The sequence below is a fragment of the Palaemon carinicauda genome, chromosome 7 (genome assembly GCF_036898095.1).
Source record: "Palaemon carinicauda isolate YSFRI2023 chromosome 7, ASM3689809v2, whole genome shotgun sequence".
NCBI classification, from domain to species: domain Eukaryota; kingdom Metazoa; phylum Arthropoda; class Malacostraca; order Decapoda; family Palaemonidae; genus Palaemon; species Palaemon carinicauda.
The window spans coordinates 27,745,371-27,766,390 of record NC_090731.1 but is presented as its reverse complement, the minus strand read 5'-3'; the positions used below and the strand labels follow the sequence as shown (position 1 = coordinate 27,766,390).

The 21,020-nt window shown below is 41.9% G+C and overlaps 1 long non-coding RNA gene across 2 annotated transcripts in view; it reads right to left on the bottom strand.

Moving 5' to 3' along the window:
* Nucleotides 1-416: 416 nt before the first annotated feature.
* The window catches only part of LOC137643536 (uncharacterized), a 74,771-nt gene continuing 54,167 nt past the window's right edge, over nt 417-21,020 (bottom strand). Inside the window, exons 4-5 of one of the 2 annotated variants that reach the window (XR_011044994.1) lie at nt 2,833-2,965; nt 417-2,226 (exon numbers count right to left, since the gene is read on the bottom strand). This is a non-coding gene — a long non-coding RNA (uncharacterized lncRNA). The remainder of the gene's footprint in view (nt 2,227-2,832; nt 2,966-21,020) is intronic. The other variant, XR_011044995.1, reaches the window with a different exon arrangement.

Below are 21,020 nucleotides of genomic sequence, written 5' to 3'. Positions count from 1 at the left end.
CTCTCTTCGACACCAACACTTCCGTCTAAGGGAAGGGTCGGCCATTTAAAAGTGAGAGTTCATACTCTCTTCGTCACCAAAATCAAATCAAATTAATTCCAAAAACTTGCTAAGCTAATGATAAAGCTTCCTGAATAGCGAAGGCTAAACTCTAGAGCAAATACATCACCAAATCGTGAACAATAACTCCAGAATCAACAGCGTATCCAAGTAGGTCTAGCCGGTGGCACGACAGAGGAAAAATTGAGGTGGTGTTGACAAGAAGTACTGGAGTACCTGACCACAGATGGCGCTGTTGTGTACACCCCCACCTGTATAGCGATCGCTGGCGTATCCCGACCGTAGATTTCTGTCGGGCAACAGAGTTGACAGCTACATGATCATCGGGTAAGATTAATATTGAAAAAGCACTCATTCTTGGGATTCTTTGCCTCCGCTAGGCCAGACCAAAATTAAACATCATCAAGACAAGCGTTGAAAAGAAGTATCAATAAGCCCCTCAAAAGATTTTTTTTTTCTTTTAACAAAATATACATGATCTAGATTGAGAACTGGATTGGAAGCGTACCCTGAAGAAGTTGAAGCATGGCCCTGTACGACGATCAGCCTTCCCTGCAAAAGCACTATTGTCTTTGACCCCAGCCCCCAGAGATTGATGAAGTACAGCATACTTGTGCTTTTGATAAGTGAAAAAGTAAGAGCAGTATCAGGTACAGCACACGCACACTGATTGCATAAAAGTCGCTTGGTGGTGTAGAGCCTTGATGTAGATTGCATTTCAACCCTCATGAGAGCACTGAGAGCAGTCTTGAGTGGTCATCTGTTCCTGTTCCTGGTCTTGCAAGTACGTAAGTGAGAACTTCCCGATGTATGAACTGGCTAAGCAGAGAAAGAGCAGGCAACAGGTGATCTTGATCACTCATTCATAAGTACGTGAGAACAAATATGTAGCAATGGATGGCACTGTCAACTATTAAGTGATCTTGATCAGTCACGCAGGAGTATGTGACAGCATTAACTATGGCCCAATGGTAAGAAGAGGGAAGAACTAGAAGAGGAGCAGCATACACACTTCTTACTATCCTTCTTCAGGGTTGAGGTCTTGAAAATAAAAAACCAAGCTTCCACAGGAGAATCCAAGACCAATAACCAAGCTTTCACAAAAGAATCCAAGACCAATAACCAAGCTTCCACAAGAGAATCCAAGATCAATACCACAAGAAAATCCAAGACCAATAGCCAAACTTCCACAGGAAAATTCAAGACCAATAACCAAGCTTCCACAGGAGAATCCAAGACCACCAGATGATACTTCAAAAACAGCAGCGACAACACCAATAGATACCACAACTTAAGCGGCTTCATGGGAGTAGCAGGAGTCAGGACACCGCCAAAAGGGCAGCCTTAGAAATCATGACAGCAGCAAAAAAAAAAAAATACTCTCCCAGTACTGAAGCACCAGCTATGCTCAAGGAAGACCAACTTCATTTGGTTCAGATTTTCATCATTATCATACAGCCCCACAGCAAACAACTGTGATCCTTGCAAAAGGCCCAAGGATGATGAGATTAATAGAAGGTTTGTATATAAACCCGTCACATATTTCCAGCTTATCTGGAAAAAAACTGCATATCCTTGTAAAGTACTTGTCCATTTAATCTATAATGGTTTACCTGCATACAACAGCCTGTCTCCACACATATCCATTTACTAAGTCAAAATTTGAGAGGAAGCAAGAGTGAGTGTGTACTGCTTGCAGATGAGCCTGACGGTGGTTATAACTACCTCGTGACATTTTTAACGGCTGCTCCAGACTAAATGAAATCATACTTCTATTAAAGGACATAGTAACTGTTCGTATTTGTATAAGACCAAATTATTAATTGACAAAGTCAACTTGTGAATGGTGATTAAACTACAGAACCTTAAATTTTGGAAAATATCTGTAATCCTGACTAGTCTGGCACTGTTGCTTGAAAAAAAGTAATGCTTCTGTGTAATAGGTTAGCATTTTCCAGATGTAAAATTAATAGAAAAAAAAAACTAAGAACTAATTAGAGGTGGTAGAGATGGATTGTTCTAGCCAAAATGTTCTGGAATTCTGGTGCCAGAGCTAAAGGGCATAACTGCAGCAGCGATGTCATCAACAGTGACTTCTTTTTCACACAGCATCAAAAAGGTTTACGCAAGAATTTTTTAGATGATGATCCATTGACAATTAATTTCCTGTAATGGAAAAAACATGAATGAATAAAACACACTGTGAAGTTATTTACAATGATTAATGACATATATTAATTAAAAAAGGCTGAAGATTTAGTATATTAGAAATAACCAGTATTTCAATAAGTGAGGAACAATGGCTGTCCAGTGCTGAGGCCATGTTTCTCTCAATCCTTCAAGCTAAGGAGTCAAGACAGAATCAAATGGCAAATGGTGTAGTCTATCCAAAATAAAACAAAATGACTGCTTGAATTTTTTCAATTCATGTCCAGTAGCTTCAATATTTACTCTTATTATAGCACTTGTTACATGTTATTAACATTAATGTACTAGTCAAGGAAATAAAGAAGTATCGAATAAGCTTTAAATGAGAAACAATACCAAAACAGACATCAAGATCAGTAATAAAGTTATGTAACGTTGCTAATGGTCTTCATATTCAGTCATATACATACTGTACTATGAAATGAGACTTATGTCAACCTGCTCAACAAAAAAACACCTGCAATAGCTTTGAAGTTCTTATTAGTCCTATTCCTTATATTATCAAATATCCTAGAATAGATTTTATTGTAGATTACCAACATGGCTTAGAATTGGCAAACTCACCTTGGTATTGTAAAATTTACTAAAAATTCCAGCAGCATTTTGACCTGTCTCTCTCCTTATCTAAATATGTCGCAGGATAAATGGTGCAGATGACACATGATTGGGGATCCTTCTTTTCACAGAATCTGTATTTCTAAAGTACAGTACAATAAAATGAAAACCATTTCAACACATTTCTTGATATAGTTGTATTCTCATTATAAAATACAATTTGCACACGGCTTTTATAGTTGGCCATAAGAGAATTTAAGTTTCCTGACTCAGTGTTCTAGTTAAACTAATTAACCACAAGACCTACAAATAAGAACAAGATTAATATTTTCAGATCAAGTGTATGACTGAGCTATTTTATGAAGCTAAGCAAGATACCACTTTTATAACATACTTCCACACGACTAGACTAAAGGATAGTCCGGTGAGACAGGGAGACCATGGAGGAAAACTATTTATGACACTCGAGGGAAATGTAACCCCCTTCAAAGAAACAGTTGAGTATAGAATTAACAAGTCACTAAGAAATTTTAAGTCATTTCAGAAATTGTCTAAGCAGTTCCAATGGTTCTTTCTGAATTGAACTTCGTGAACTCAATTATTTTTTCTCCTTAACTTTTCATCCATTCCCTTTGTGCTTGCTCCCCATGAATGTTCAATTTTCCAACTTTCTTCTGCTTTAGTTTTCATTCAAGAATAAATACAAGATACGAAAACTTAATACAGTACTGTGCATGTAGAGTACCATAACACAAAAATACACTGATCATAAAACTTTTCATAAAAACATCTCTCATTGATGTTTACTAGTGAGTTGGTTCCAAGAATCTTTACTTATGATAAAGCAATCCTTTCTAATCCCACCTTCACATCCTATAAATCCCTATTAGCTCCCTCCATATCGTTGCTGATACCATGAGTTGTTTGATAATTTGACTACTATATTTTACTATTTTGTTTTAATACAACTTCATTTAAAATCATTTTCCCACTACAGTAATAAATTTCTTAACAAAGACACAGAAAGTTGAAAACTAAACGAAAGGCATAATTGTCGGTGAGTTGATATGGCTATCACAATATCCAAACCAAATATGCAAATCTAGACAACATGCTCAACAAAACATAAAGATCATCTTTCTGGACAAAACTACTTACAATCAAAATAAAAGGATACACATGCAAAATGATGATGATAAATTCAAGTAAACAATAGTAATGTACAAGAAGACCAAAACCAGAAAAGAAATTTTTTTTTTTCACTTTTTTTTTATCTCACTTAACTCTATATTCTGGTACTCGACTAAATCCTTTTACAACTTACCAATAAAACGTATAGAAGTATATTTTCCATATGGCCTCATCTAAATTATACAACTCCAGTACTGTATAGACTTCATTAGCTAACTTCATTTCAGGATGAAAAATTGTCAATGCTCCTTTTCTTAATGTTTGACTTTCTTGATTAATTCCCACACAATCTGCTTTTTGTTAGCCTTCATAAACTTCAGTAAGATATGTAAAATTAGAGAATACTGCTGTGCACCTTACAAAGGATTACTCAAATGCAGACTGCAACAATCATAGCCCAACTTCCCTCTTTCTGTGGTTCTTCAAAATTGCTGATAAGCTGATCAATTGGCATTTATAGAGGTTTAGCACTTTAAATTTCAGATAGAACGAATTGAATAAAAAAGGGATTTTGACAAAGGAAAAATCTATTTCTGGGGAGAGACCTGTGACACCCGGTGAAAAGGGTCCTTCTTTACACTTTTCTAATATAAATCTTCCAAATAGACTTGAGAAAGATAAAAGCATGGAATGCAGAGGTTACAACCCTCGCGCAAGCACCTTGTTGGTGTCGTGTATTTAACAAGGGCGTGTGTAAACCACTATTCACAGGCTGTCTTCCATTTAGATAATCCCTTCATCAAAGGGGAGGGCCGTGACAGGCCCTAGAGAATACAGTTGGGCTACCCCACCGACACCTACTACTCGCACTCTCCAGGACATCCTTCTGCAAGAACATATGGCTTGGCAAGGAAAGGGTGGGTCCGTACAAAAATAACCGGGAAGGGTTTCACCAGGCGTCACAGGTCTCTCCCCAGAAATAGATTTTTCCTTCGTCAAAATCCCTTTCCTGGGTCGATCTGTGACGGCCGGTGAAAATGTACCGGAGAATGCCTTCCAAGCCCAATAAAGTAATAACATAATGCGGAGAATACAATCACCATGTACGACAATAATATAATATAATAATGTAAGAAACGTCCAATTACCAACTAGCCAAATGACATAGAGAGCGTAAGGCTAAATAACTAAGACGACAGGGAATCAACTGAGTGTTGAATCGCAAAAGGCATCAAACCTTACATGTCTAAGCATATCTAAACATTAAAGGAACGGTAACTACAATAACAGTTAAACCATAGGAATTAAACATGGCAAATATCATAGGGCTAACGAACTACCCAGGAGAGTGACGACGTGGTGTGAGTGGCGGGTAGGAGGGAGAAGAGAAGAGATGGAAGAAAGGAAGAATCAGAGATTAATGGAGAGGGAATAGGTTCCCCGCTGCCATCGTCGGGTATTTAAGGGCCTGCAAAATCTTTAGATAGTGGCGTAAGACAACCATAGGGGATTTCCAACCCGTATATTTTTTGTTTAAAAATCATCAAAGTCCCTGTTCTGGAAGTAATTGATGTAGGTATCTACTGTCTGTATATCATGAGCCTGGGGAAATTATTCCGGATTAGTATGTTTAAAGAAGTAGAGGATTTGTTGCCTGATGCCGTGAATGGAAATAGTACCTCCTTGTTCCCCGATAACCAAGGGGCCAGACGAGCGGGTGGCAGTTCTAGCTAAAAAAGGCCTTGAGAGTAGTGACTGAACACAGAGAAAAGATCCTGGGGAAGATGAATAATCTTCCGAGGGGAGCACCTATTTTGCGGATCCTCATTTCTTAGCTAGGAAATCATTGTCTGGAGAAAGGAGTTCTTCGGCTGTAGGGAGGAAATCTATGTTTTCCGGGTTCGTGAGAGAGCTGCTAGTTCTGATATTCCATCACCTGAGGCCAAAGCCGTTAGAAATAAAGTCTTCCTAAGAAGAGTGATAAGAGCAGGATTCATTGTCCGTGTCCGGCGCAAGTTTTGAGGACACCGTTCATACACCAGAGTCCTTTTGTGGCCAAACCGAAGGTCAAAGCCTAGCACATGTTTTTGGAATAGATGAGAAATAGGAATCAGCTAGGTTAATGTTAAACCCAACAAGGAAGATCTTCTTCAAAGCTTTCTTGATGGTGGTTAAAGTGCTAACTGTTAGGCCTTTGCCAAATAAGAACCTCAAGAAAGAGATGTCTATATTCGGAGACATACGAGTATGGTCTGAACTCTTAGGGAATCTGCTAGTTGTTAACGGCCGAATCATATTGGCGAATTGTCGAGTCCCTTTTGTCTGATTCGATGAAGAGATCGATTTCCGGTTCAATGTTCGCGTCTCTACGAGCTGCAACCTTCCTGTAGTCCACAAAGTCAGGGTTTCGGCTACCCTTGAGCACACAGTGAGTTTGGATTACTCGAGTCAGTTTGGGGAACGGAATCCGGAAGGGACGGAGTTTCAACTCGAGGAGGAGAGGAAACCAACTGTTCTTGGCCAGTGAGGTGGTACTAAAACCACTGCCTCCCGGAAGGAGCGTAGTTTGTGTAAAAGTCTCATTAGAAGATTCACTGGGGGAAATAGGTAAACCTTCTTCTAATGGTTCCTGAGTATCCACCGGAATGAAATTATGTCTAGAGATCATTCCGACTCCAGTGGTTTCGTCCTGGCTAGTGAGTCTGCTCTCACATTCTGGACTACCGCAAGGTGAGTTACTGACAGGATCCAGTTCTTTTCTGTTGTCCAGGCGAAGATAGTGACCAGGATCCGATTCAGGTTGGGTGACTTGGATCCTCCCTTGTTGACGCAGTGTACCACGTCTGTGCTGTCTAACACTACTCTGATGTGGCTCGACCTCGGAGGAGTGTGTCTCTTCAGGGTCAAGAACACTGCCATGACTTCGAGAACATTGATATGGGTCTGTTTCATGGCGGGTGACCAAGACCCCTGAAACATCTGATGTTCGGAGTAATCCCCCCATCCACTTAGAAGCGCGGCTGTATGGAATGTCTCTTGTGGAGGTGGGAATTGTAGAGGAACCGATTTGGAGAGGTTCTTTGGTTTGGACCATGGGCGTAGTCTCATTTTCAAGACAGAGGGGATCTTCGAGACCTTGTCCCTTAAAGGTACTGTAGTTCTCTTTCTCCAAACTCGATTGATGTCTTTGAATTTTTGTTATTGAAGTGAATTGGAGAATGCCGATGATACTTTCTAAGGTTCTTCTGGACATCCGTTTGTGTTTGAGAAAATTCTTGATCTTGGAAGCTATTCCTCTTACCTTTTTGGAAGGGAGAGACAACGTGTGCTTCGAAAGGTGCCACTGAATGTCTAACCATTCTAAGTGGCCTGATGGTTGCAGGCAAGATTTTTGGAGATTGACCCGAAATCACAGGTTGTCGAGAAATCGAAGTACTTCCTTCGTAGCTCTGTTGCCTTCTATGGCCGACCGGGCCCAAATGAGCCAACCGTCCAGATAAGCCATGATCTGTATCTCTTGGTTCCTGAGTTGTTCTAACACTGTCTCTCCCAGTTTTGTGAATATCCTGGGATCAATGTTGAGGCTGAAGAGCCTGTCTTGAACGCAAAGGCTTTCCTGCCTAGGCGGAAACCCAGATAAGAAGAGAAGCTTCAAGCTATAGGCACATGATAACAGTCGTCGGTAAGATCGACAGAGGTGGTGACGGCCCCACGAGGAAGTAAGGTCCGTACCTGAGAGATAGTCATCATCCGGAACTTGCCGCAGAGAATGTAAGAGTTTAGCTTTGACAAGTCCCGGTCCACTCTCAATGCCGACAAACCTTTCTTCGGAACTTCGGTGATCGGTCCCGTTTGATTGCTTTCTTCTTGAGTAACTCTGTGGTGTACTTTTTCAGGATGGGAGTGGATTTCTGGGAGAGGGTCACTGGTGGAGGAGGAGGACCTTGTGGCCATTTCCACCTCAAACCTTTAGAGATTATGCTATGAGCCCACGGACTGAAGGTCCAATGGTCTTGAAAGTGGTAAAGTCTCTCCCCTACCGGGACTACCTCGTTGTGAGGGAGTGAACCTAGGTTCTTTCCTTCCCCGAGCCCCCTTTTTCCTAGGTCCGCCTTGATGGCGGAACTGTATTCTACTCCTGTATCTTCCTCTCTGGTGTCCAAGAAAGGAACCTGAGGGTTCAGAGCTAGGGCTGAATGCAGGCGAGGGCATCCAAACGGGGTTGGGCTGTGTACCTGGGGAACCAGTGAGGTATCCCACCCGATGAGGGGGGATCCGGATGCATAGTCGTCGAATCAGAGGAAGACTGTGATGTCGAGTGGGTAACTGACTATTGATGGCAGTGACCCCGGTTCGTTTTGTAGAGGGCAACTCTCTGCTTCTTCTTGAAGAAAGCTTGCTTTTGGTCTTCGACCTTCTTTCTGACAGTGAGGCCCCGCCTTTCCTGCAATTTTGGATTGCTCTCGTATCATCTTGTAGAACCTTGTTCACCTCCTCCTGAGGGAAGAGGGTTTTACCTCATCAGGAGGAAACTATCAGCCTGCTCGATTCCTGTCTGATAGAGGCCTCAGACAGAACGTATTTCCCACAACTAAGCCGATCAGACCAACAAACGTGTAGGTCGAATTGGAAGGGCAGAGCTTGGTTCTTCCTGAATATCTGAAACAAAGTCTCAGTGGGATAAATCGAGGCTAGGGTCTCCCCGAGGTGGGGTCCGGCTCTTTAAGAGCCGCTATGGCCGAACCTTCTTTGTCAGCTTGAATAGTAAGACCTGTCCATTTATCCATAATAGGCAAGGCAACAATGAGAGCAGCTGTAGATATGGCGTATTCCCCATTGTGTGGGATGAGCTTGGAATTATCGTACCCCCCAGACCGACAACATCCTGGTCCAGACAGATCGGGCCTGTCCTTTAGGAAATAATACCGTTACCTTCGGTACCTTGTCTAACCTAACCAAGGCATGCTCTTTCAAACAACGAATCCATTGAATGGGAATTCTAGTCCCTGAGAGTAAATTCTAGGTCCTCCAGAGGGCGGACGTTTATGTCATCCAGCGTTATGGTACCATCTATATATGGATCATGTAAGGCCAATTTCTATGTGTTGTTTTTACCGAAGGAGGTTACTTACGATACGCCTGAGGCTGTAGGGGGAGTCATCCGAGTTCCTGAACGGATCCGACTCACCACCATATCTTTGAGCTCCGTCATAGCCCCTTGGCTTTCCCTAGAATGTGTTGCTTTTAGCAGCCACGGTTTTATGCAAGGTAACTTGAACATCAGGATCCTTTGAGAGTCCTAGGTCGGTGACGCAGGTAATTGCAAAGCTGAAGGCTCAAAACTCATCGCCACCTACCTGCCCGTCCATGGGGTCGACGTCCAACCTTAGAGAGGACACTCCGAGGAGATAGGGACCTTTAGATGGAGCATTCCTTCGAAACCTTGATACCCAAGGGCGGAGAGCCTCTCTTGCAGGCCGGAGAGATTCATCATCATCCTGAAGGAAGTGAGGGGATTAGTGATGAAGGAGAAGACCGTTCTCCTCAATAAGCAATGCATACATTAATCCGGCTCAAATTAAATCATCGCCAAAGGATACCAAAAGGAACCATATTAGAACCAACTTACATCATGGGTCCGGAGTAGCGAGGACAGCTCGTAGCAGAGCGTGCGTGACTCCGGGAACCATACCATGTAGGCGGACCTTCTGTAAAAGAAAGGGGTCATAAGTCTGGATGTTCCTTGAAACTTTGGTTAGTGATCCTATTCACAGGCTGGGATCAGCCGTATAACTCTAACTAATAAAAATGCCTATATTTATGCATATATTTAATTATAACTATGGATAAATATCCATACAACATCGTGTTCAAATAGAAATAAATTTCTACTCAGTACTTGGAACCGAACGCTAGCCCCTTCTAATGAAAAGCCAGGTCGAAAACAACCATGCCATGAGAGGCTATCTACTGTTCCTTGAGACTCTGGTCAGTGAACAGATGAATCAATAGAATACTAATATCCAGTAACCACATAACATGTAACTATAAACCTCATCGGTAAAATAATGTTAACCCCGGTTCTGAATGTCTGAGTCAGGGGTGGCCAACCTATGGCGCATGCGCCAACAGTGGTGCATTTCATGATTACAAGTGTCACACTATACCCCAAAGATTGTAAATTGAATGACTTTTCTTTAAAATTGCTAATTATGTTCATATATTTTCATTAGGACTTTCGAGAATAGCTAATGAATGTTACCAACGCAAATTCAAAGTGTCATTAAAGTAAATACAGTTTACTTTGTATTCATGTTAAATCCTTTTCTTTACAGCTAAAACCAAAGATTGGCCACCCGTGGTCTGAGTGATCTCTGTTGCCACCGGAGATCCGGTGACAAAGGTCCGTCATAGTGAAAACGTGAACATCAGAGGAAAGCTAATATTAAACTCAATGCTGAACGCCTGTGCGATATCCGGTTAAGCCGGAGATTCGATTAAAAGGACCGTAATAACGAAATTGTGATTATTCATGATAAAGGGTTCATACCCTGGTTCTAATCGTCTGATTGATCAAAATGTTAACTCCGGTTCTGATCGTCTGATTGATCTCTGTTTGTACCGGAGATCCAGTGACGAAGGTCCGTCATCGTGAAATCGTGACCCTCAGCGGTACGATAACATTCCTCAATACTGAATGTCTGTGTTATCTCCAGTGAAGCCGGAGATTCGATGAAAATAGGGACCGTAAAAATGTAATTCTGATCAATCATGACAAAGGTTCGTGTGCAAAAGGCCTCAGCCGGGCTCTGAGTGCCAGATTTGACCGCTGCACTCCAAATATCTGACTAGTTCACACCCAATAAGTATCCATTATAGCGGAGTATAACTCAAGGCGGAGCTAAGGGGGTCGGCATAAAGCGACCCCAACTAATAACTCATACACTAACGTAACCTATTAATAGTGCTAGCTATATTAACAGTAACCACATCAATAAAACGTGAATACCATTAAACGTAATATCATCAACTCGGAGAATAAGAGGCAGGAATAACTCGTGATCGTAAAAAAACGGAAAACGGGAAATCCACCTCTCTTACTAGAGCTTAATAAAGAAAACGAGAGAAAGCGTAACTCGTATCTGTAGAACAGAAAACGAGCACTCTATGCTCATGCTCTCAAAGTTACATAATAAAAAACCAACATCACACAATAATATAAGAAAAATAATAAAATTGATTGCTTTTTTCTAGTAATTGTAATAACCAAGAACGAAGAATAACGACAACGTAACAAATAAACAAAGATATAGTCTAAAACGAGCACCTTCCAGAGGCGAGTGCAAAACTATAACAAAGACTAAATCGCTATTCTTCGTAGGTCCAAATTGGACTTGCTAGCAAATAAATACCATGGTAAAAACTAATAATAAATAATGATAATAAAATTGGTCATAAAACGTAAGTGATATAACCTAGATGACAGAGTACCAGATGGGCAATAATAACTTGAAAATTTACCGAAGCGAACAAAACCCGAAATGGCTGCCGATACAGAGGCAGGCCAATCGCTTCCAAAACTAAAATCCACAATACTGAAAACAGAACAAATGCCCGGTACTGCAATAAACTGTCAAAACAAACTAAGGTACTTAACATTGGTAAAGGTGAAGTAGCAACGTCAGTCATGTTGAATTAACGACAAACACTCGCGAAAAAACACTGATCAAAACACTACCGACTTAGCTGGCAAGTCCAAAACAGAAGGATGACCTGGAGAGCGCGAGTAGTAGGTGTCGGTGGGGTAGCCCAACTGTATTCTCTAGGGCCTGTCACGGCCCTCTCCTTTGATGAAGGGATTATCTAAATGGAAGACAGCCTGTGAATAGTGGTTTACACACGCCCTTGTTAAATACACGACACCAACAAGGTGCTCGCGCGAGGGTTGTAACCTCTGCATTCCATGCTTTTATCTTTCTCAAGTATATTTGGAAGATTTATATTAGAAAAGTGTAAAGAAGGACCCTTTTCACTGGCCGTCACAGATCGACCCAGAAAGAGGATTTTAGTCGGGTAGACGTCAATTTTAGGACTCTCTTTGACTTTCTTAACATGGCTACACATACACCGAGAAGTCTGGCCTATATATTCAACATTCTCTGTCCTCATACACCACAAAACACTGAGCTTATTAAACAATTCATCTCCACTCAAGGGGTTAACTACTGCACTGTACCTGTAGTGATTACTTTCCTCTTGGTAAGGGTAAGAGAAAATTTTTAGTTATGGTAAGCAGCTCATTTCGCAGACACTCCAAATTCAAACCATTGTTCTCTAGTTTTGGTTAGTGCCATATTATTATTATTATTACTAGCCAGACTGCCACCCAAGTTGAAAAAGCAAGATGCTATGAGCCTCTGTACCATGATCATCCACTGCCATGGGGTAAAGTTCTCTTGCTTGATGGTACACTCGGGCAAGTTTAATGAAAGGGCCATAAATGCCTGGTGGTTTATCTAAAGGTCTTCTTATCTATTTTTTTTATCTTCCTCAGAAGTATTCAATTTTAAAACCATCCTTAATGACCTCCCTTCAGTTGAAGTGGCTATCTTGGAGGGTACTTAGCCTTGACCAACTTTATCGGACTTTTTATCTTCAGTCTACAAGTTGTATCATTACTTTATATATATTTCTGTACATATTGTTTTTGTTGTCATTATTAAATTTGATTTTTGGTATGATGAATCCTTGTTATTGCTTTTAATTCTTATCCTGTCTGGAGACCAGTACATCCTAGACTTCGCCAGTGTTGTCTACTGTATTGCAATATTTGTCGTCTGCATGCCAATATTCAAGACCTTGCAGTTGCATCCAGAAAGTATGATATTTTTTTTTATGCTCAGAAACTTTGGTTTCTCAAATGAGGCACTCATCTGAGTTCCTTATTACTGGTTTTAAGATGCAATAATTTTGAAAGTGGGGAATGGCAGTATATATTAGCACTATGTACCCTGCTTCACATAACTCCTACTACAAATGGGGAGGTTATGAAATTCAGGCAATAAAAGTTTGAGGCAGGCATTAAAAGTTCTATTTGTGTTTGATCTATCGGAATCCAGACATGGATGATTCTATATTCGAGTCTTCTTACCATTATGGCCAAGATACAAGGTGATAGAAATGCCTCTTTTGTTTTTGTTGGGGATTCCAATGCTCATCATAGGGAGTGGTTATATTCTATCTCTCCTAGTGATTGCCATGGCTTAAGAGCTTTGGACTTTGCCTCTGAATCAGGCTGTGTGCAAATCATAAGTGAAGCTACTCACAAGTCTGGTAGCTGCTTGGACCTAATAAACTGTACACTGACTCCCCTGGCATTATAACTAGTAAGGTTGGTTCTCCAGTAGGGACATCTGATCATGCCCTGATTTCCTTAGTGGTGAAGATTGAGCAGCCTGTACCTGATCGATACTACTCATGTAAGATTTATATGAAACCTCAAGCAGACTGGAATAGCATTTAGAGTGACCTTTTGAACTTGAATTGGTCACAATTGTATAATAGTGTTGAGCCTTTTGTTCTTTTGAATGAAAATCTGGTCAAATATTGATAGGTGCATCACTTCTCGTGTGCTATAAGTACCAAGTGAAAGACAAACCCTACTTCAATGATAATTGCAGACATGTTTATTTGGAGAAGCAGAAGGCCTATCATTTTTGAAAGGGTAATAGATCAGATCTGACTTGGAATACTATACTCAGCTAAGAGCTTTGACTCAGAGTTTATGCTTCAACAAGAAAGGAATACAATTTAACTATAAAAGAAACCCTTTAAGGTACAACCCAGGAATACACAGTAAGTGGTGGGCTACCCTTGAATCTGCACTCTTCCTTGTAGACGTAAAAGTTCCTCCTTTACTAAAACCCGATGGCTGACACAAGCTGTCCAAAGAAAAAGGCAACCCTTTTGGCTGGTTAGACAGGAAACTTGATCTCCCTAATTCCTGTTTTTCTGAGGCTAAGCTAACTAGTTTAGATTTTCTGTCTCATGAAATTAAAGCTCTCTTGATAGACCTTCATGCTTATGGAGGTGTAGCCCAAATAGTATTTTTCATTTTGATTTTTATAAAAACTTCAGATTTCTTATCTCTTAGGTTATCTGTTATTTTCTGTAAGTTAGCAAAAAAGGCTCTTTTAGCACTTGGAAAATTGGTAATGTTACGCCATTATGTAGATGTGTTTGTGGAAGCTCTAGTCCAGCTGATTATTGCCCAATCTCCATAAATCCCATATTATCTAAAGTTTTTGAACGTCTTTTGGAAAAACGTCTAAACATGTTTACTGAAGGTAATCATCTGCTCCCTAGTTTGCAATTTGGCTTTTGTAAGGGCCTTGGAGCATGTGATGCCCCACTTGCAATCTTCATTATTGTACTGTACAGAAATACCTTGATAGTGGTCAAGAAGTTCATATGATTGGCCTTGATTTTAGTGCTGCCTTTGCCCCTGTTAATCATAAGCCCCTTGTTTTCAAACTCACACAGTTAGGAGTAGATGGGTCTTTTCTTAGCATAATTATTGTATTTTTATGTAACAGATCGCATAAAGTTGTCGTTGATGGGCACCATAGCGAGTAGAGAAATGTGATATCTGGTGTTCCATAGGTTAGTGTTCTTGGCCCATTACTTTTCATACTAGATGACATTTGGTTTGGCCTAGTAAACAAGCTCATTGCATATGCAGATGATTCTACTCTCTTTGCTAAATCCCTTATTGGAAATCTAGCTTAAATTATGGCATGGTGCAAATTATGGGGAATGAAGTTGAACCCTAACAAATCTCAAAGCATAATTGTAAATAGGTCAAGGATAGTGGTTCCTAATCATCTGGATCACTACAGTAATAATGTTTCTTTAACTCTGTCTGATTCTTAAAATTTCAAGTGTGATTCGTGATAGCAAATTTACTTTATTGAAACACATTTGGTCAGTCTCTTCTTCAATTGGACAAAAAATTTGCCTTTTGAGAAAGTCTTTCAAGATTTTTGGTCATTTATCTATTCAGAAGAAGTGTTTAAATTTTTTCATTCTGCCTTGCTTCGAGTAAACTGTATTTCTGGGGGGCCTGTGACGGCCGGTGAGAAAGGTCCTTCCTTATACCTTTCCTAATATAAATCTTCCAAATATACTAGAGAAAGATAAAAGCATGGAATGCAGAGGTTACAACCCTCGCGCGAACACCTTGTAGGTGTCGTGTATTAAACAAAGGCGTGTGTAAACCACTATTCACAGGTTGTCTTCCATTTAGATAATCCCTTCATCAATGGGGAGGGCCGTGACAGGCCCTAGATAACATGGTTGAACTCCCCAACGACACCTACCACGCGCGCCCTCTAGGACATCCTTCTTTAATTGGACTTGAAGCAAGCATAGTTTTTTTGGGCACAGTGTTTTTTCGAAGAATTTCTCGTTATTTCAACATGACTGACGTTGTTACTTCACCCTTACCAATGTTAAGTACCATAGTTTGTTTTGGCAGCTTTTGACAGTACCGGGCATTTGTTCTATTTCCATTATGGTGGTTTTTAGTTTTGGAAGCGATTGTCCTGCCGAGATATCGGCAGCCATTTTGGGTATGTTCGCTTCGGTAAATTTTCTAGTTAATTTTGCCCATCTGGTACTCTGTCAGATAGGTTATATCACTTACGTTTTATGGCCTTTTATGTTATCATTAATTATTATTAATTTTTACTATGGTATTTATTTGCTTACAAGTCCAATTTGGACCTACGAAGAATAGCGATTTAAGATAGCGTTTTAAAGCATAGTAACGATTTAAAGCTTAGCGATTTAGTCTGTTAATTTGTACCCTCCTGGAGGGTTCGTTTTAGACTATATCCTTGTTTTTTTGTTACGTTGTCGTTATTCTTCGTTATTACTATTACTAAGAAAAGCAATCAATTTTATTAATTTTCTTATTTATTGTGTGATGTTAATTTTTAATATGTAACCTTGAGAGCGAAAGCATAGAGTGCTCGTTTCCTGTTCTACAGGTATGAGTTATCCTTTCTCTCGTTTTCTTTGAGTAAGAGAGGTGAATTTCCCGTTCTCCGTTTTTATACGATCACGGGTTATTCAGGCCTCTTCTCAGTATCAGAATTGATGATAGTACGTTTAATATTATAAACGATTTATTGATGTGGTTACTGTTAATATAGCTAACACTATTTTTGGGCTCAAGCCATGGCGTCCTGATGGAAGGTTCCTTTTTGGTAGCTTCCTTGGGTATAAGACTACTAAGATATTCCCAGAGAATTTAACCACAGGTTATCACAGAATTCTAACTTCTGGAGCGAGTATCTCAAAGGTTTCCCCTTAAGACATCGTAATACAACAGGGGACGCGCATGTCTGAACGCGCCACATAGCTATCTTCACCCCGAACAGAGTTAATGCTTCGGTGTGTAAGGACTGAGAATAGCTGGGAGCCGTTCCACAGCTAATCTCACTCGTGGCTACTACTGATACTCGAGACGTAAACAAACGGACGCCATTGCTCTAATGACGTCACGCCCGTCTCCATCCTTTGTTTAGTAGCTGCCCTACTTAGACGGATTTTCCCTGTGTTAACTTTATCGTTTTGCATCTTCGCTATGTCGTTACCTTCAGCCTCGCCTTCTTCTGGAAAGTTGAGTACAAGGTTCCAGTATTGTTTAATTAAGCTCTGGCCGTAAAGTAGATATTACTTTTCGAGATAATTGCTGTTTTGTGGCAGAGCTGTGCCTCTACCGGACCCGCCATTTTATGGCGTCGTTGTTGTTATGCATGTCTTATTTAGTTAGCCACAACAACGTTTCCGGCATTATATACTAATCGAATACATTAGTTTATTTAGTCTTCATAGCTAGGAACTTTTATATCGTGTTTAGACGCTTTTTATCGGTCATCGATTGACCTCATACCAGTCGGCTACTATAGCCCCCAGGCCAGGAGCCTACATACAAGTGTTCATGCATGATTTATTAGTGATCCTAGACTAAGTTATGAAGATAGTGGCATTATTTTACAATACTTTTGACAGTGATGCAAATGTTTTCGCCTTCAGGGACCATATAGGGGATAGGCTAGTCAGTGATTCTTTCTAGCCTAACCTAATGTTAGGACCCCTATATGCTTCCTTCATCCCCTGCCTTGGCATTCCCTCTATTTAGCCTTGATTCCTTTTCTGAGTAAAGGGATTAATTGTCTAATAGAGTATATATCGCCTCTCTGTCCTCCCTAAAGGAATGAACCCCCTTTAGGATTGCGTCCGAGAGTGAGGTTAGGCTAGCCTACCTCTATGGCTAGGATAGTCTATGACTTTCCTGCGATAGCGATATGTCTTCTTCCTTCCGTGCATCTCGCCCGGCTGGTTACCATAAGCTTGGTCCCTGGATAATCCGAGTGACCGAGGGCACTGGATATAGTTTCCTAGAATTCCAAGTATTTTGGAATTCCATGGAAAAATCCAAGGACAAGATTGGGACCGAATTCATTCGGTTCCCAGTTAAGGGCCAGAAGGCCTCATTTAAAAGGTAACTGCTTCTGGCAACCAGCCGTGCTAAGATGCACATAGCATGCTGGAATTAGAAGAATGCAAAGAGACAGCATGATCACTAATAGAGCAGTACTAGGTACTTATCTTAATAGCAGAAGCAGCTTATCTGTTTGCGATATAGGGCTATCATAGTCTTATGATAGTTACAGTAAGGGGGGTGCAAGTATTCTTGACGCCTCCGGGGCATCCGGCAAGCCGCCGGCATGCCGGAGCTCGCTCCAGCATAGATTCTGGCATTAGGACAGACAATGTTCAAAGTCAGTCAAATACCAGGATGGCGGCCGCCGGCACAACGGCGGCACGCCGGCAGGGAGCGGCGGCTCCGGCAGTCGGAGGATGCCAGGTTGGTGACTGGGATAAGGATGGTAAAGGCTGAATCGGGTTGCCGGCAGTATATGCCGGCACTCCGGCGGTCGACCGGCAAGCGGACGACTAGTTAGGAGGAGGAGAGCCGCCGGTAGTAGCCGGCGGCAGCCGGCAGTCCCTCGGTACACGGGGGGCTGGCGGCAAGGTTAGGGAGAGTCACCAAATAGGAGGCAGGTATTGCCGACAGTAGAGGCGGCAAGAGACCGGCACCCGGATAGGGAGAGAGACAGGGGGGAGGGGGGAAGGGATGTAGGAAGTACCATCAGGATTCCAAACATCCCTCCCCCTCCCTGAGGGGGTGTACCCATGATAGAGGCAGGCTCTAACATCCATGAGCAGGGTCACTAGGGACCGGGAGCAAGGTAGCCCAAGGGAGGGCTAGGGTACACCCAAGGAGGGGGGGAGACTCCCATATGCAGAGCTATACTAGTAACTAACCTTATAGGACACTATGAAGGTATGTGTACCAGAGCGGACTGCACAAGGAAGCTCGGGTAGCCCTACTATTCCACCCTAAGGAGGAGTTGTAGGACAGGGGACAGATGGGTATAAACTAACCTAAGCATAGGCTAGGCTATACAAGAGATAGGTGGGGAGGGAGAAGAGAGAAGTCTTCCCAGGAAGGGTTTCTGTACCAGAGCGGCCACTAAGGAAAGGGAGGACACTCCCTAACCTAAGATCAGGCAGATCAGCTAAAACGGTGCAAGAGTACAGTTTTAGCATGGAACAGAGAAACCTTCCTAACCTAACCTAGAGCAGGGCTAAAAGTCCTGAACTAGGAAAGGAAGAAGACATATCGCTATCGCAGGAAAGTCATAGACTATCCTAGCCATAGAGGTAGGCTAGCCTAACCTCACTCTCGGACGCAATCCTAAAGGGGGTTCATTCCTTTAGGGAGGACAGAGAGGCGATATATACTCTATTAGACAATTAATCCCTTTACTCAGAAAAGGAATCAAGGCTAAATAGAGGGAATGCCAAGGCAGGGGATGAAGGAAGCATATAGGGGTCCTAACATTAGGTTAGGCTAGAAAGAATCACTGACTAGCCTATCCCCTATATGGTCCCTGAAGGCGAAAACATTTGCATCACTGTCAAAAGTATTGTAAAATAATGCCACTATCTTCATAACTTAGTCTAGGATCACTAATAAATCATGCATGAACACTTGTATGTAGGCTCCTGGCCTGGGGGCTATAGTAGCCGACTGGTATGAGGTCAATCGATGACCGATAAAAAGCGTCTAAACATGATATAAAAGTTCCTAGCTATGAAGACTAAATAAACTAATGTATTCGATTAGTATATAATGCCGGAAACGTTGTTGTGGCTAACTAAATAAGACATGCATAACAACAACGACGCCATAAAATGGCGGGTCCGGTAGAGGCACAGCTCTGCCACAAAACAGCAATTATCTCGAAAAGTAATATTTACTTTACGGCCAGAGCTTAATTAAACAATACTGGAACCTTGTACTCAACTTTCCAGAAGAAGGCGAGGCTGAAGGTAACGACATAGCGAAGATGCAAAACGATAAAGTTAACACAGGGAAAATCCGTCTAAGTAGGGCAGCTACTAAACAAAGGATGGAGACGGGCGTGACGTCATTAGAGCAATGGCGTCCGTTTGTTTACGTCTCGAGTATCAGTAGTAGCCACGAGTGAGATTAGCTGTGGAACGGCTCCCAGCTATTCTCAGTCCTTACACACCGAAGCATTAACTCAGTTCGGGGTGAAGATAGCTATGTGGCGCGTTCAGACATGCGCGTCCCCTGTTGTATTACGATGTCTTAAGGGGAAACCTTTGAGATACTCGCTCCAGAAGTTAGAATTCTGTGATAACCTGTGGTTAAATTCTCTGGGAATATCTTAGTAGTCTTATACCCAAGGAAGCTACCAAAAAGGAACCTTCCATCAGGACGCCATGGCTATCTCACCCAAAAATAGATTTTTCGCTTCGCTCAAAATCCGTTTATTAGGTACGTTAGTGTATGAGTCATTAATTGGGGTCGTTTTATACCGACACCCTTAGCTCCGCCTTGAGTTATGCTTGGCTCCGCCTTGAGTTATGCTCCGCTATAATGGATACTCATTGGGTGAGAACTAGTTATCGTTCCGGAGCAGATTTTTGGAGTGCAACGGTGAAATCCGGCACTCGGACTCCGGCTGAAGCCTTTTACACACGAACCTTTGTCATGTTTGATCACAATTACACAGTTAAGGCCCCAGTTTTCATCGTATCTCCGGCTTCACTGGAGATAACTCATTCATTGAGGATAATGTTATCGTACCGGAGACGGTCACGATATCACGATGACGGGCCTTTGCTACCGGACCTCCGGTAAAAACAGAGATCAAGCAGGAGTCCAGAACCGGAGTTAACAGTGTGATATCGATGAAGTTTAGAGATTCATGCTATGTGGTTACTGGTTTTCTATTATAATTTCTTATTTTATTAAGGTGTTAGCTACTACCATACTCACACATTAATTAAGATTTAAGTGTTTCTGATTCATAAGTCAATGACAAGAATCTCAAGGAACATCCAGACTTATGTCTTCTTTCTTTTTACAGAAAGTCCGCTGCACTGCCAGGGGCTGCTCCGCTGCCTTTACTGATCCCATGGGCCATGTTCTATGCCGGGCCCATGCCCATTGCGCCATATCCTTCTCTCGGGAACCGGGACAAGCCCCCTATACGATATGGTTTCCGGAGGCATGCATGCTCTGCTATGGGCTGTCAGCCCTACTCCTGAGCGAGGAGGTAAGTTGGTTCTAGTGTCCCTGTTAATATTCTTTGCGAAGAATTAATTGCTCTTTGTATATTGACTTCAGTTTTGACTTCATCATTAATTCCCTCTCCTCTTTCAGGCTGATGATGAATCTCTCAGGGAGGCGAGAGCTACTCTCCGGCCTTGGGTGTCAGGGTTTGGGAGGAATGCGCCTGCTGGCGCACCCTATCTTCTTGATGGAGACATGGCTTCTCGCCTATTCCCAGGCTCTACTACTGCAGCAGTTCCACCGGAGACAGCGGCCCCGTTAATTGAAGTGATTAGAGAAACCATTCTAACTGAGGAAGAGGTTTTAGTGACGGAGGCCGAGCCCT